The sequence below is a fragment of the Aplidium turbinatum genome, chromosome 12 (assembly GCF_918807975.1).
Source record: "Aplidium turbinatum chromosome 12, kaAplTurb1.1, whole genome shotgun sequence".
In the NCBI taxonomy this organism is placed as follows: Eukaryota; Metazoa; Chordata; class Ascidiacea; order Aplousobranchia; family Polyclinidae; genus Aplidium; species Aplidium turbinatum.
In genome coordinates, this window is record NC_137483.1 from 232,607 (window position 1) to 246,183 (window position 13,577).

Below are 13,577 nucleotides of genomic sequence, written 5' to 3' on the forward strand. Positions count from 1 at the left end.
ACCCCAAAACGCTGGGACAAGCGAGCTAACGACATTTCTATCCTGTCTTCCTCTGACAAGCCAGGGGTGTCAGAAACCAAATTAGTAATCGTTTGCGCAGCTGTTCTAACACAAGCTGCTTGTAGCAAAGTCAAACAAGTCCCCTTAAAGGGCGAAGCTGCCATTAAGGCCGTAACACGATTTTTAAAGAAGATAAATGGCATATTATTACCATCGTAACCAATCAAGGCCGCCTTATCGAAAAACGTCCTACTATTTTGGTATTCAAAAAAGCAATCCTGCTGTTGAGAACTCGATTTAGCGGGAGAAGACAAGCTATATCCCTTAAGGGGCTGAGTGGGCTCAGTCACATGCACAGCCCGATCACGATTCTCACACACGTTAAAATCAGGAGACGCGATACGCCTCTCACAACCACCCAAATTACGTGCAGCTGGGCGATCAAAACCTAGCGGCGCAGAAAACTGTGAAGGGGGCAAAGCATTACTACTAATGGCGACCCCGTGACCTGTACGCTCTGGGGGAGGAGTTCGGTTGTAATTCGCAGACCTTGGCTCTACAGCATTCGGAAGACCCTTAGCCGCGGCCCCGAGAACTCCTGAAACAGCTGGAAAACGTGTGGATTGCCCTGGTCCACTCACAGGTTGAACGGGCGTTTGGAAAAGGTTATGTAAATTAAACTGCGATTGATGTTCATTTCTGGAATGCCTAGAAGAGCCCTTCTTAGAGCTACGCCGAGAGCCCAACTCTGATCGATATTCAGCTAAAACTACCTCTTTACGTTGTTCAGCCCTCAACTGAGCGTCTTTGAGTGCGAACTCAGCAGCTCTCGCGGCGGCCTCGGCAGCTCTCGCTTCGGCCTCAGCTCTCGCGGCAGCCTCAGCTCGAATGGCCTCAGCTCTCGCGGCAGCCTCAGCAGCTCTCGCTTCGGCCTCAGCTTGTATCTGGAGCTCCTCTCGTCTTAGCTGCAGGTTAATTTGTGCCACTATCCGAGACGAAGTCCTAGACATCCTAGTGCTTACATTTGAGGCGCTATCCTCAGGATGTATGTCAGCATCCAACATATCTGAGAACTCACTTTCTTTTTGTTCAAAGTTATTTTTTAACGAGTTAAATTCGGGATCTACCCTATCACGAAGTTCTGCCAAGATTGCAGAGTTAAAGATTTTAGTCAAAAGAGCATGGAAATGCCGTAATTCTTCTTCTAAAGTAGATAACTTAGATCTAAAAATTAACAGTTCCTGCTTATCACTCAAAGAACCTAGGGCTACAGAAAGTTTCCCAATTTGAGTCAAAATATTCCGTCTAAGATGCCGGGCCTCTCGAACTGACTTAGCCTCATCGTTACTGGGTCCCTCCCCAGAATGGCCTGCCCGACCGCAAAGAACATCATCAGGCTTAAACTCAGTCGAGTCTACGGCGGTCGAGTCCTTGTCGCCACCGAGTGTAGACATATTAAATGTTGGGGCTAAATTAACAATTAAAAAAATTAAGTTACACTAACACACAAATTTATTGGGCTACAGTAGTTATAAAAAACTTAACTGCAAAGATCGTAAAAATACAAAAAAGAATTTAAATGCACGATACCGTAGCTGTACGGGTATGAAGTCCTAAAGTCCACAAAACTTGCTTGGATTCTTCCACTTGAATCTACAAGCACAGATGGATTGTCTTTTAATCTTCTTTCTTGCCAATGAATGTCAAAGTTATTTTTCTTCTGTACCAAACTGAGAAGAATTGTCTTTACTTTTCTTTGCTTCTGTAAGAGTGTAGACTACCAACCAACAAATCTTCTTTTATTATTTCTTGTACTTCTAAGTAGTTCTTCTGCACTAGCTGACAACAAACACGTCGTTTATTTTTATGCCTTCAAGTGCTTCTTGGCCTACCAGCTAACAAATCGTTTTTTATTTTTCTTGCTTTAATTTCTTCTTGACCTACCAACTGACAAGAACTCGTCTTTTATTTTTTATGGTCACAGCGGTAAACCATAATCTCTTCGTGGGAAAATTGTAACATAAGATTCCCGAATCCGTTCGTCTGTATGTATCGACCGAGAGAGAAACACTTCTTGAAACGTCTATTCAATAACCCAGTAAACATTGATTGTTGGGGCAACATTGGCAAGAAGTTGGCCGCAACATTGGCAAGATGCAGACGCCAACGTTGGCAAGATGTTTTATGCACCATTTGGATGCATCTGGCCAGCGTTGGCGTCTGCATTTTGCCACTGTTGGCTTCTGCATCTTGCCAACGTTGGATTATGCATCTTGCCATCGCTGGCTACTGCATCTTGCCAACGTTGGCTTCTGCATCTTGCCAACGTTGGCAAAATGTTTTATGCACCATTTGGATGCATCTGGCCAGCGTTGGCGTCTGCATCTTGCCAACGCTGGCTTCTGCATCTTGCCAACGCTGGCTTCTGCATCTTGCCAACCTTGGCTTCTGCATCTAGCCAACATTGGCTTCTGCATCTTGCCAACGTTGGCAAAATGTTTTATGCACCATTTGGATGCATCTGGCCAGCGTTGGCGTCTGCATCTTGCCACCGTTGGCGTCTGCATCTAGCCAACGTCGACTTCTGCATCTAGCCAACGTTGGCTTCTGTATCTTGCCAACATTGGCAAAATGTTTTATGCACCATTTTGCTTCATCTTGCCAACGTTGGCATCTGTATCTGGCCAGCGTTGGCAAGATGGCTTGTGCACCATTTTGCTTCATCTGGCGCCTAAATTCTGGTTGACTTTTATGCACCATGACGCTGCTTCATCTGACCTATTGACTATTGTGATGCCTGCGCTTTGACCAAGGTTGGCCATGCGAAGCAAGCTGGTGCATAAAACATCTGAACAGCATTGGCATTTACATTTGCCAAACGTCTCTGTACCTAAACCTCGCTCATCACCAAAAGTTTATTGTTGAACCTAGCTAATCCTTGGGCGAAAGAACAGCAGCAATACGGATTTATAAGCAACACTACTCCCTTTGTGACAAAGCAAAGTAACAGCCGAGCTTCTTATATTTTCACATTTATTAGAAACAAGCTACATCAAATCGTATTGACAGATGGATATTCATTGCACATCAGCAGCTTTTTCTTGCGTATCTTTATCATTCTGAATTCCTGCGAATGAAACAAAAATATTTAATTCAAGAGGGCTGTTTGGCAACAGTGTAGGATTTTGATCAGTTGTTGTCCAGGATAATACGAAGTTAATTGACAATCTGCAATATCAATGTAATATCCATGGTAATATCCCTCTCTCCAACGTGTGTGACAAAAAACTTATCATTCGATTCTGCGCCACGCAGAGCGATAATCAAGTTCCAATACATTCTAATTGCGTGTACAGATAGTTATTCAACAACTAAAGCAACACATTCGCAGTTGTCTTTCAAACATACAACAAGCTCACCAAAAGTTAGTTTTTGCCGTTTTCGGCCACCTTGCCTGTCCTTCCAATTTCGAAATCACTCTGAAACTCTTCATCAATTTGCTGCACGGCAGCAGCTTTGTCGTGCGCCATCACCATGTCTAATCATGAAAGTAAAAAAAGAAGTGTTAAATCAGTATATAAATGCCGACATAGCCTACTAACCACCATGTTCGTTGTTCACATCAATGCGAGTACACCACTAAAACATTTTCATACATTACTCAATACTCTTCACAATTACATCATACATTAATCAAAAGAGCAAAATGGCATAGTTATGACATAATCATTTAGTCGTAGTAGAAACATTTATCCGTACTCACCAAGAACAACCTTTTTCAGATTCTTTTTTAAACAATCAAACGAGTGCTTAGACTTCACGATCTTTTTTTTTCTTTCTTTGTTCTCGACATGACTTGAACTGTGTTGTGTTCGATAATAATAGTTGGAATAAGTCCACTGATACAATCGCTTGCATTTTTGCCAACAACTTAACTTAAATTTGCCACTTGCAAAATGTAAATCGAATGTAATGACAGGGGTTTCATCCATCATATTAAAAAGCTTCAGCACTTGTTACAGAAATTTTCGACTGTTACAAATGACAGCCAATGTTTAAAGTTTTATTTAAGATTCCAGTCGTGAGTTGCGTATGTAGGTCGCAGTGTAGGCTACTGTAGGCTATGTTGTGGGCGCAATGGGCGCAAAATAAAACATATTATTATTATTCAGTTGACGGCAATGAAAGCTACATTTGCAAATACTCTACAACCATCACAGACCTATCCACACGACAGAAAAATACAAACACATTCAAGCAGTCAGGCAAACACTGCCGGAGCAGCAAAATCAAAGATTGAGCAAAACCCTACACATGTTGTGGGACATCACAAGCTCTGCTACTTTGCTGATATCTTCTTAGCACTCATCTAGGAGCACTGGCACTAAATTTGTCACGAGAATATTTCATATGAAAGTTTTCCATTGGTCATTGAGTTTTATAACTTTCTCTAAATTGAGTTTTATAACTTTCTTTAAATTGTGTAAACGTAGCCTAGTGACAAAAACGACTTTACACAATTATTTCAGGTTCAATGAATAAAAGACATTCACTTAAGAGGTTTTCATAAACATTGTCGTAAGTCATTCCTATAGTTTCATTTTGATCATTTCTAAAACTTCTTTTGGCTCATTTCTAATTGATCATTGCTAAAACTAATATCTCAATTGAATTCGATTTTTTATATTTTCGATGCAAGAAGCGAAAATTCCTCTTAGCGCTGTTCACATATGCATTGTGCTTTCGGCTCTCCACGTAATTGTGTATTGCGCACAACCGCCATGCTTGAACAGTCGAAGTGAATCGAGTGACGTCATAATCCCTTTAGCAAAGGATTAAGTCATGGCCTTTGTCTTCCTTCATCAAAACAAACCAAGTTCTGCTAAATTGCATTTCCTCACGTTGATATAACACATCGCCGCATTCTAAAGCTTTGTTGCCTATTTCACTTCAACACGTCATATTGCCCAGTCAAAGTTTAAGTAGTGACGTCATAATGGAGTTTTCACAACAATTATTGTGTCTGCAGTGTTTTTCTATGCACCGCGGGAGGAGAAAAAACGATTTGCCGAATTGTTGAAAGTAAAAGTAGCAATCGTTTTGTGAAATCTCGCTTCAAGAAATTGAGGAGCGATTTCGACACAACATGACTGCTCCTGAAGCTGGGAATTGCCCACCAGTAGCGGTGTCAGGGGAGTTCAGGGAGTACTTTTGAACTCGGGCCCTGGATAATGTTAGGAGCCCGTAACTTCTTCAAGGTGTCCGGAAAAACAAACAAACTACCGCGTATATTTAGATGTAGTGCGTTATTTTTAAAACTGTTTAGAGGCCCAAAGATCCAATTGGTACCGGGCCCAAATTATCTTCTCACTGGCCTGGTCTGTAGCAAATGATGGTGTACATTTGCATAAATTGAAAGAGAACTTTAGAATATTTGTTCAACTGGCACAACGTTGGCAACATTTCTAACCGATGTTTGCTCACAGAAACATATTTTTAAACAAAACCGCATAAAAAAGGTTTGTAGGCTATTAATATTTTAAAAAATGGAAATAAGTAATAAAAGCAATGGCTACTCTTCTGACCAACGCTGGTCTTAAATATTCGGGTCTGCTACTATTCGGTGAGTCCGATTCGGTGAGTCTGATTCGGTGAGTTTCTAACCTCTAACCCCAAACCCCTAACCCTAAAACGGCAATGATAATTAGGCTACGGTACCCGATAATTAAAAAAAAAAATTGAAAAAATCCCCCGTTAAGGAATCGGACTCACCGAAACGGGCCCAGTGACTCCGAGAGGGGGAGAAGTCGGGCCAGTTTCCCCCCTAGCAAAACATTGTAAAGGAAAAACGAGTAGTTTTTTGTTTTTGCACTTTTGAGGGGGGCCCATTTTTAGTACTAAAGTAAAAATGTACCTACAAAATAATCAACAAATTCTTAAATGAAGTGCGTAGTTCCAAGTATTTCTCAATCATTGTAAATGTCACTCTCGATGCTTCTCATCAAGAACAAATCATTTTCGTGTGAAGGTAGGCGATGTTGAACAGCTTCAAGACGAAAAATCTGAAGCTGAAAGATTTCTGTATCACTGAACGGTTTCGATTTCATTGATAGTTTCAACTTGAATACGGGTGCTGTTTTAGCTAAGCGGGAACTATTTTTGCTTGAAAACTGAACCTTAACTTCAAAATCTGCATTGGCCAGGCATAGGATGTTGTAGGCCTATGCAACATAAGTTATCTGGGAAAGTTAAAGGTATCAGTCCAAGCACGATTAAAGAAAGTAAATCCTGTATATTTTTTGTTTATGGATCATCATCAGTCATCATCTCTGCCTGCAGCATATTGCGCATCAACATGAGTTATTTGCTTCCAAGAGTGGCGATTTTGAGCCAGCTCGCCCAGCGTCGCCAAGTTGAGTCCGGTCCATGATTGGATGTTGTCTTGCCATCGTTTTGGTTGTCTGCCACGTTTTCTTTTTCCTTCTACTTTGCCTTCTGTGCAAACTTTGCTGATTCCGAATTGTGATCTTATAGTGTGGCCGAACAGTTTTAAAACTTTTGATTTTAATATTGCTGCAATTGGATGTAATTTTGTCATAGTTAAAAGATCTTCTGTTTTCGTGTGGTCAAGTAGCTTTTTGTTGGTCATGCTTCTCATGATGTGATTTTGGAAGGTAGTGAGTTTTTTCTTTATTTGAGTTTTTTGATTATGGATGTTGTTGCTTAGGCTAAATCTAGTTGAAATTGATAATGTTGCCTACAGACAGCGTTGTTCAAATGTCTTATCATTTTTGGAGTTATCTGTAAGCTTGTGGTATCTTTAAAGTTATAGCCCAGTCAGAGGAAAAATTCTGAAAAATCTAAAGAAAGCTGTCCTATCATCTTGCAAAGAAAATTGACTTCGAGAGGGTAATCAAGGCGTGGTGCAGTCAAACCCAATGCTTTACATTACCCTTTTGAAATTGAAGCTCTAAAGGCGTTTCTTAAATGCATCAAGTTGGAACCAACAAGAGCTTGATCGGAAGCTGAGTCAATGCTAAAGTAGCCTACAACTAGCAGTTTTAAATTTGTGACTGCTTTGCATTATGTGGATTACGGTCCTAAACAAGATTCACTGATGAATTTATTGAAATTAAAGGAAGATGTAGCCTAATCTAGCCTAAGTAAGAGAAAGCTGAGAAGAGTAGGCTACTACTCGCAAGCTAAAATTGCAGTGGCAATTGTAAATTTAAAAGAAAAAGATTTTCTTTTCCTGAGGACAGAACGCTTTTAAAACTCCACTTAACTAGCTGAATCATTCGAAGGAAATGTATTCTACCGTACATTGCAAAGGATTCGATAGTTGTTGGAATTGACAAATGTATCAACAAACTCAAACCTAATTATCGTCGATGAGTTTGAAGTTCCATGAAAATTTCATCGTATGTCTGTTGTGCAGTTGCGGGCATGTGGACAAATTTAAACCATTTGCAGGCTACAACAATGACATTTTTCAAGACGTTTTGGATGAGTTGGTACTTTTGACAGAAAGCCACATAGCAAACTTCAGCTGCAAACCAGAACGAACCACCCCATAATCTCTACACAAGGAATCATTGATTGCAACTTTCGAAAGGTTTTTCCAAATAGTTTTGTTATGATTTTTTTTGTGTTCCGACAGCTACCTCCAACGGTTGCGCTTTGAGAACGTAGTTTTAGCAATTACTGAAATTTGTAAAGAATTGTTTGCGCTCCAGTAGGCCTATGACTCAAAACCGATTGAAAAGCCTAACTATGCCTATACATGTTGTGCATCAATTCAGACATCGCAAAATGTTATCATTTGATGCTGTGATCCGTAACTTTGCATTGCAAAAAGTCCAGAAAGGGTTGAATTAAATCAGGGATGTCCAAAGTCCGGCCCGCGAGCCAACTCGGGCCCAAGAGACGTTTTTGTATGGCCCGCGCCTGTTGTTGTACAATGTGGTATTATTGTCATGCAGACACACAAAAATCATATAAATTCAACTTGCAGTTTTCAGAAAAATTATTGTGGCTGTTGATCCGCGAACACTTATTGTTATCAAATCTGGCTCGCGTGGGAAAAAGTTCAAACACTCCTGAATTAACCCATTAAAAGCCGCCACAAGTTCCCATTGCTCTTTTTAGGAAATATTTCAGCCACAAAGTTGTATTGTCATAACTTTTGAATTAGTTTAAAAAAATTTGATGATTTTTGCTTTTTTGATGCATTTGTTTGTTTGCCTTTTAAAAGGACACCGGCCACATAGTCAAATATGAATCTCGCGATACCTTAACATAAAAAGGTGTTTGTTTCGGTAGAAGTTTGTCAGATCTTTCTTGAAGGACGTTTCAAAGTTATTGTATGAACATATTATATTCACGATAACCATCGGCGTAGCTAGTGGCAGGGTGCCCCCCCATTAGGCAGTCCCACCCCCGTCGGAAGCTTGTGGCGGCAGAATATTTTTAAACCTAAACGAAAAAGCATAATAAAAATATTTTTTGAAACGGATTTGGCGCGAATTCTATTTGCTGGTTCCTACTTTACGCGTTCAGGGGTGCAAAATCATGGTCCGCCGCGGGCGGCACAAACCATAGCTATACGCCACTGACAGTCGTCGGCTCCAGCTTGTGACCGAGCATTGGTTTCGTCATCAAATCAAATTTGGCTTTGGATGGTGATGTCATATATGGCTTTGGAGGCCAGTGTATGATGAAAAAGACGTGGGCAAATATCACATTGTATGGGGGATATGGATTGTATGGAGGGAGGGACGTGGTAGTTTTAGCTTTTCTAGTATTCGTTTTTCTTGGGCTTTTTGTATCCTTTTTTTTTCGAAAATTTCCGTGCCTTTCTTAGATCTTTTTCTCCAGAGTAATCTGTCACTAGCAAGGTTTTCCCATGAATCTAGATTAATGTTTTCATGGTTGAGGGAGACTTTCAGCTGATCTTTGTATCTCATCTGTGGTCTTCTGGGGGGGTTTCCTGTCTCTAGTTGTCCCTCTTCGTTGTCCTTCTCATGAATGTCCTGGCCAGCGAAGGCAGTGTTGCAATATGGTGGCTTCTGAACTGGGCAACCTAGCGCGATCAAGGTTTGCATCTTTGGTGAGACAATCTTCCCAACGAGTGCCTAGCATTTGACCCAGTTTCCTCTGCTGAAAATTTTCAAGACGTTTGATGTCACGGCGGTAGGCCTATAATGTCCAGGTTTCACAAACATAGGGAAGGGTGGATGGAACGACTGCCCGGAGGACCATAATTTTTGTGCTGATAGATATAGCATGGTTGTTGAAAACACGATGGTTAAGTCTTCCATAGGCATAATCTGCTGCTTTTACACGATGTTCAATATTCTTTGACAGTGTTACAAACAACCAAAAAAATGTGGCCATGTGGCCGGTGTCCTTTTAAAAGGCAACAATAAATATAAAGCAAAATAAACAAATAAAAGAAGCAAAACCTTACGCAAATTAGAGTGTAGTAGGAAGCACAATATTATAGAGTGTCAAACTATGAAGAAACATAATTAATATCTATTACCAATAGGCAATAAAACGTGCATGTTCCTCCTCACTTCACTTCATCGGGCTCTTCTCATTTTTCAACAATTTTCAAACTTTCACAAAATTCAGAAAAAGTACGTAGTTCGCAAATATTTATCAACACCTTCCAAAACAGACCCTAAACAAATACTAGCAAGTCCAAAATGATTCAATCAAAATAAGATGATGCAATACTGATGCATTCAAAACGGTGTCCTTTTAAAAGGACACCGGCCGTAAATGGGTTAAATGCTTGGTTGAACTATTTTTGTTGCCTGTAGGACTATTGTGTGTTTACAAAGCTTTCTAGACAAAATAGTCTGCTAAAGTAGGCTAATTTCAGCTCAACATGAACATGCAACGCAAGATACGAATTAGTTGTAGGCTATATTTGCTAAAAATATTATGGGGCCCATTTTTCGTAAGTTATTGTTTCCCGACCAGTGCTGACTTCTCTCAGAGGCCCTGAACGGGCCAGTTCCGAAATATTCATAGTATACTTGTACGGTATCAGAAAATAATAACAGCATTGATAGCCTATTATTAAAATTTAAAATTGTAGCAAAATGATGGCATAGCCTACATTTGCATAATTTGAAAGAAAACACCGAAATTGTTATGAATTGGCACAACGTTAGCAATGCTTCTGACCGATGTTAGCCAATCACACAACTGTGTTTTGAAGCAATACAACATGAAAAGAGGTTTGTGTTAGTATTTTTCAAGTTTAAAACGAATAAGCTTAAACCTGAAATAAAATCTTTGAGATCTTTTTGAACGCTTAATAAGAAGTATTGAAATTGTTGGCGTATTGTTGGCAATGTTGGACGAAATTGCCGACCTTGTGCCCTCACATCCAGCATATAGCCAACGTTGCAATTGTTTATTTTGTGGAAACGTGTAGGCTAATGGAAACTTTAAACTGCTTCGGTATCAAGCACGTTATCGCGTTCGCGTTTTGTTACTCCTACCTTTTTCTAGACCTCTGCTCAGTTTGGCATAAACAAACTGAAATGAAAGTACTTTGTTGGCAAAGCATTGGCTACTCTTCTGGCCAACGCTGGTCTAAAATATTCATAATATACTTGTACGGTATCAGAAAATAATGACAGCATTGATAGCCTATTATTAAAATTTTAAATTGTAGCAAATTGATGGCATACATTTGCTTAATTTGAAAGAAAACACCAAAATTGTTTTGAATTGGCACAAAGTTGGCAATGCTTCTGACCGATGTTAACCAATCACACAACTGTGTTTTGAAGCAATACCACATGAAAAGAGGTTTGTGTTAGTATTTTTCAAGTTTAAAACAAATAAGCTTAAACCTGAAATAAAATCTTTGAAACCTTTTTGAACGCTTAATAAGAAGTATTGAAATTGTTGGCGTATTGTTGGCAATGTTGGACGAAATTGCCGACCTTGTGCCCTCACATCCAGCATATAGCCAACGTTGCAATTGTTTATTTTGTGGAAACGTGTAGGCTAATGGAAACTTTAAACTGTTTCGGTATCAAGCACGTTATCGCGTTTGCGTTTTGTTGCTCCTACCTTTTTCTAGACCTCTGCTCAGTTTGGCATAAACAAACTGAAATGAAAGTACTTTGTTGGCAAAGCATTGGCTACTCTTCTGACCAACGCTGGTCTTAAATATTCATAATATACTTGTACGGTATCAGAAAATAATAACAGCATTGATAGCATATTATTAAAATTGTAGCAAAATGATGGCATACATTTGCTTAATTTGAAATAAAACACCGAAATTGTTATGAATTAACACAACGTTGGCAATGCTTCTGACCGATGTTAGCCAATCACACAACTGTGTTTTGAAGCAATACCACATGAAAAGATGTTTGTGTTAGTATTTTTCAAGTTTGAAACAAATAAACCTGAAATAAAATCTTTGAGATCTTTTTGAACGCTTAATAAGAAGTATTGAAATTGTTGGCTTATTGTTGGCAATGTTGGACGAAATTGCCGACCTTGTGCCCTCACATCCAGCATATAGCCAACGTTGCAATTGTTTATTTTGTGGAAACGTGTAGGCTAATGGAAACTTTAAACTGTTTCGGTATCAAGCACGCTATCGTGTTCGCGTTTTGTTGCTCCTACCTTTTTCTAGACCTCTGCTCAGTTTGGCATAAACAAACTGAAATGAAAGTACTTTGTTGGCAAAGCATTGGCTACTCTTCTGGCCAACGCTGGTCTTAAATATTCATGATATACTTGTACGGTATCAGAAAATAATGACAGCATTGATAGCCTATTATTAAAATTTTAAATTGTAGCAAATTGATGGCATACATTTGCTTAATTTGAAATAAAACACCAAAATTGTTTTGAATTGGCACAAAGTTGGCAATGCTTCTGACCGATGTTAGCCAATCACACAACTGTGTTTTGAAGCAATACCACATGAAAAGAGGTTTGTGTTAGTATTTTTCAAGTTTAAAACAAATAAGCTTAAACCTGAAATAAAATCTTTGAAACCTTTTTGAACGCTTAATAAGAAGTATTGAAATTGTTGGCAATGTTGGACGAAATTGCCGACCTTGTGCCCTCACCTCCAGCATATAGCCAACGTTGCAATTGTTTATTTTGTGGAAACGTGTAGGCTAATAGAAACTTTAAACTGTTTTGGTATCAAGCACGTTATCGCGTTCGCGTTTTGTTGCTCCTACCTTTTTCTAGACCTCTGCTCAGTTTGGCATAAACAAACTGAAATGAAAGTACTTTGTTGGCAAAGCATTGGCTACTCTTCTGGCCAACGCTGGTCTTAAATATTCATAATATACTTGTACGGTATCAGAAAATAATAACAGCATTGATAGCATATTATTAAAATTGTAGCAAAATGATGGCATACATTTGCTTAATTTGAAAGAAAACACTGAAATTGTTATGAATTGGCACAACGTTGGCAATGCTTCTGACCGATGTTAGCCAATCACACAACTGTGTTTTGAAGCAATACCACATGAAAAGATGTTTGTGTTAGTATTTTTCAAGTTTGAAACAAATAAACCTGAAATAAAATCCTTGAGATCTTTTTGAACGCTTAATAAGAAGTATTGAAATTGTTGGCAATGTTGGACGAAATTGCCGACCTTGTGCCCTCACATCCAGCATATAGCCAACGTTGCAATTGTTTATTTTGTGGAAACGTGTAGGCTAATGGAAACTTTAAACTGTTTCGTTATCAAGCACGTTATCGCGTTCGCGTTTTGTTATCCTACCTTTTTCTAGACCTCTGCTCAGTTTGGCATAAACAAACTGAAATGAAAGTACTTTGTTGGCAAAGCATTGGCTACTCTTCTGACCAACGCTGGTCTTAAATATTCATAATATACTTGTACGGTATCAGAAAATAATAACAGCATTGATAGCCTTTTATTAAAATTTTAAACTGTAGAAAAATGATGGCATACATTTGCATAATTTGAAAGAAAACACCGAAATTGTTGTGAATTGGCACAACGTTGGCAATGCTTCTGACCGATGTTAACCAATCACACAACTGTGTTTAGAAGCAATACCACATGAAAAGAGGTTTGTGTTAGTATTTTTCAAGTTTAAAACAAATAAATCTGAAATAAAATCTTTGAGACCTTTTTGAACGCTTAATAAGAAGTATTGAAATTGTTGGCGTATTGTTGGCAAAATGTTGGACGAAATTGCCGACCTTGTGCCAACATACCCAGCATATAGCCAATGCTGGCCCAGCAATCAATGTTTGCTGGGAAGTGTATTCCTTTAAAATTAGCCCGCGGCTATCGAAATCAAAATGCAACGCCTTGCACCTCTAAAAACTGTCACTACGATACAGATTACTTGGATAAAAGACGGAGAATTTGTCCAGCTAGCAAGCACCAAATAAACCAGTTAAATGTGCGACCGACTTCCAACAAACAACTTCGAGAATGAATCAGAAAAATTTGTGATAACTCAAAGGCACGTCAGCAGTAGTGTGACGCAATATTTTCATGTTTAAACAGGTTTCAAACTGAAACAGGCCCAAACAGGTT

At 39.2% G+C, this 13,577-nt stretch overlaps 1 long non-coding RNA gene across 1 annotated transcript; it reads right to left on the reverse strand.

Moving 5' to 3' along the window:
- Positions 1 to 3,030: 3,030 nt before the first annotated feature.
- LOC145780765 (uncharacterized) lies at positions 3,031 to 3,849 on the reverse strand. Its single transcript, XR_014290670.1, has 3 exons — positions 3,764 to 3,849; positions 3,420 to 3,538; positions 3,031 to 3,127 (listed from the first exon to the last, which is right to left on the reverse strand). It is a non-coding gene; the product is annotated as an uncharacterized LOC145780765 (long non-coding RNA).
- Between the last annotated feature and the right edge of the window lie 9,728 nt (positions 3,850 to 13,577).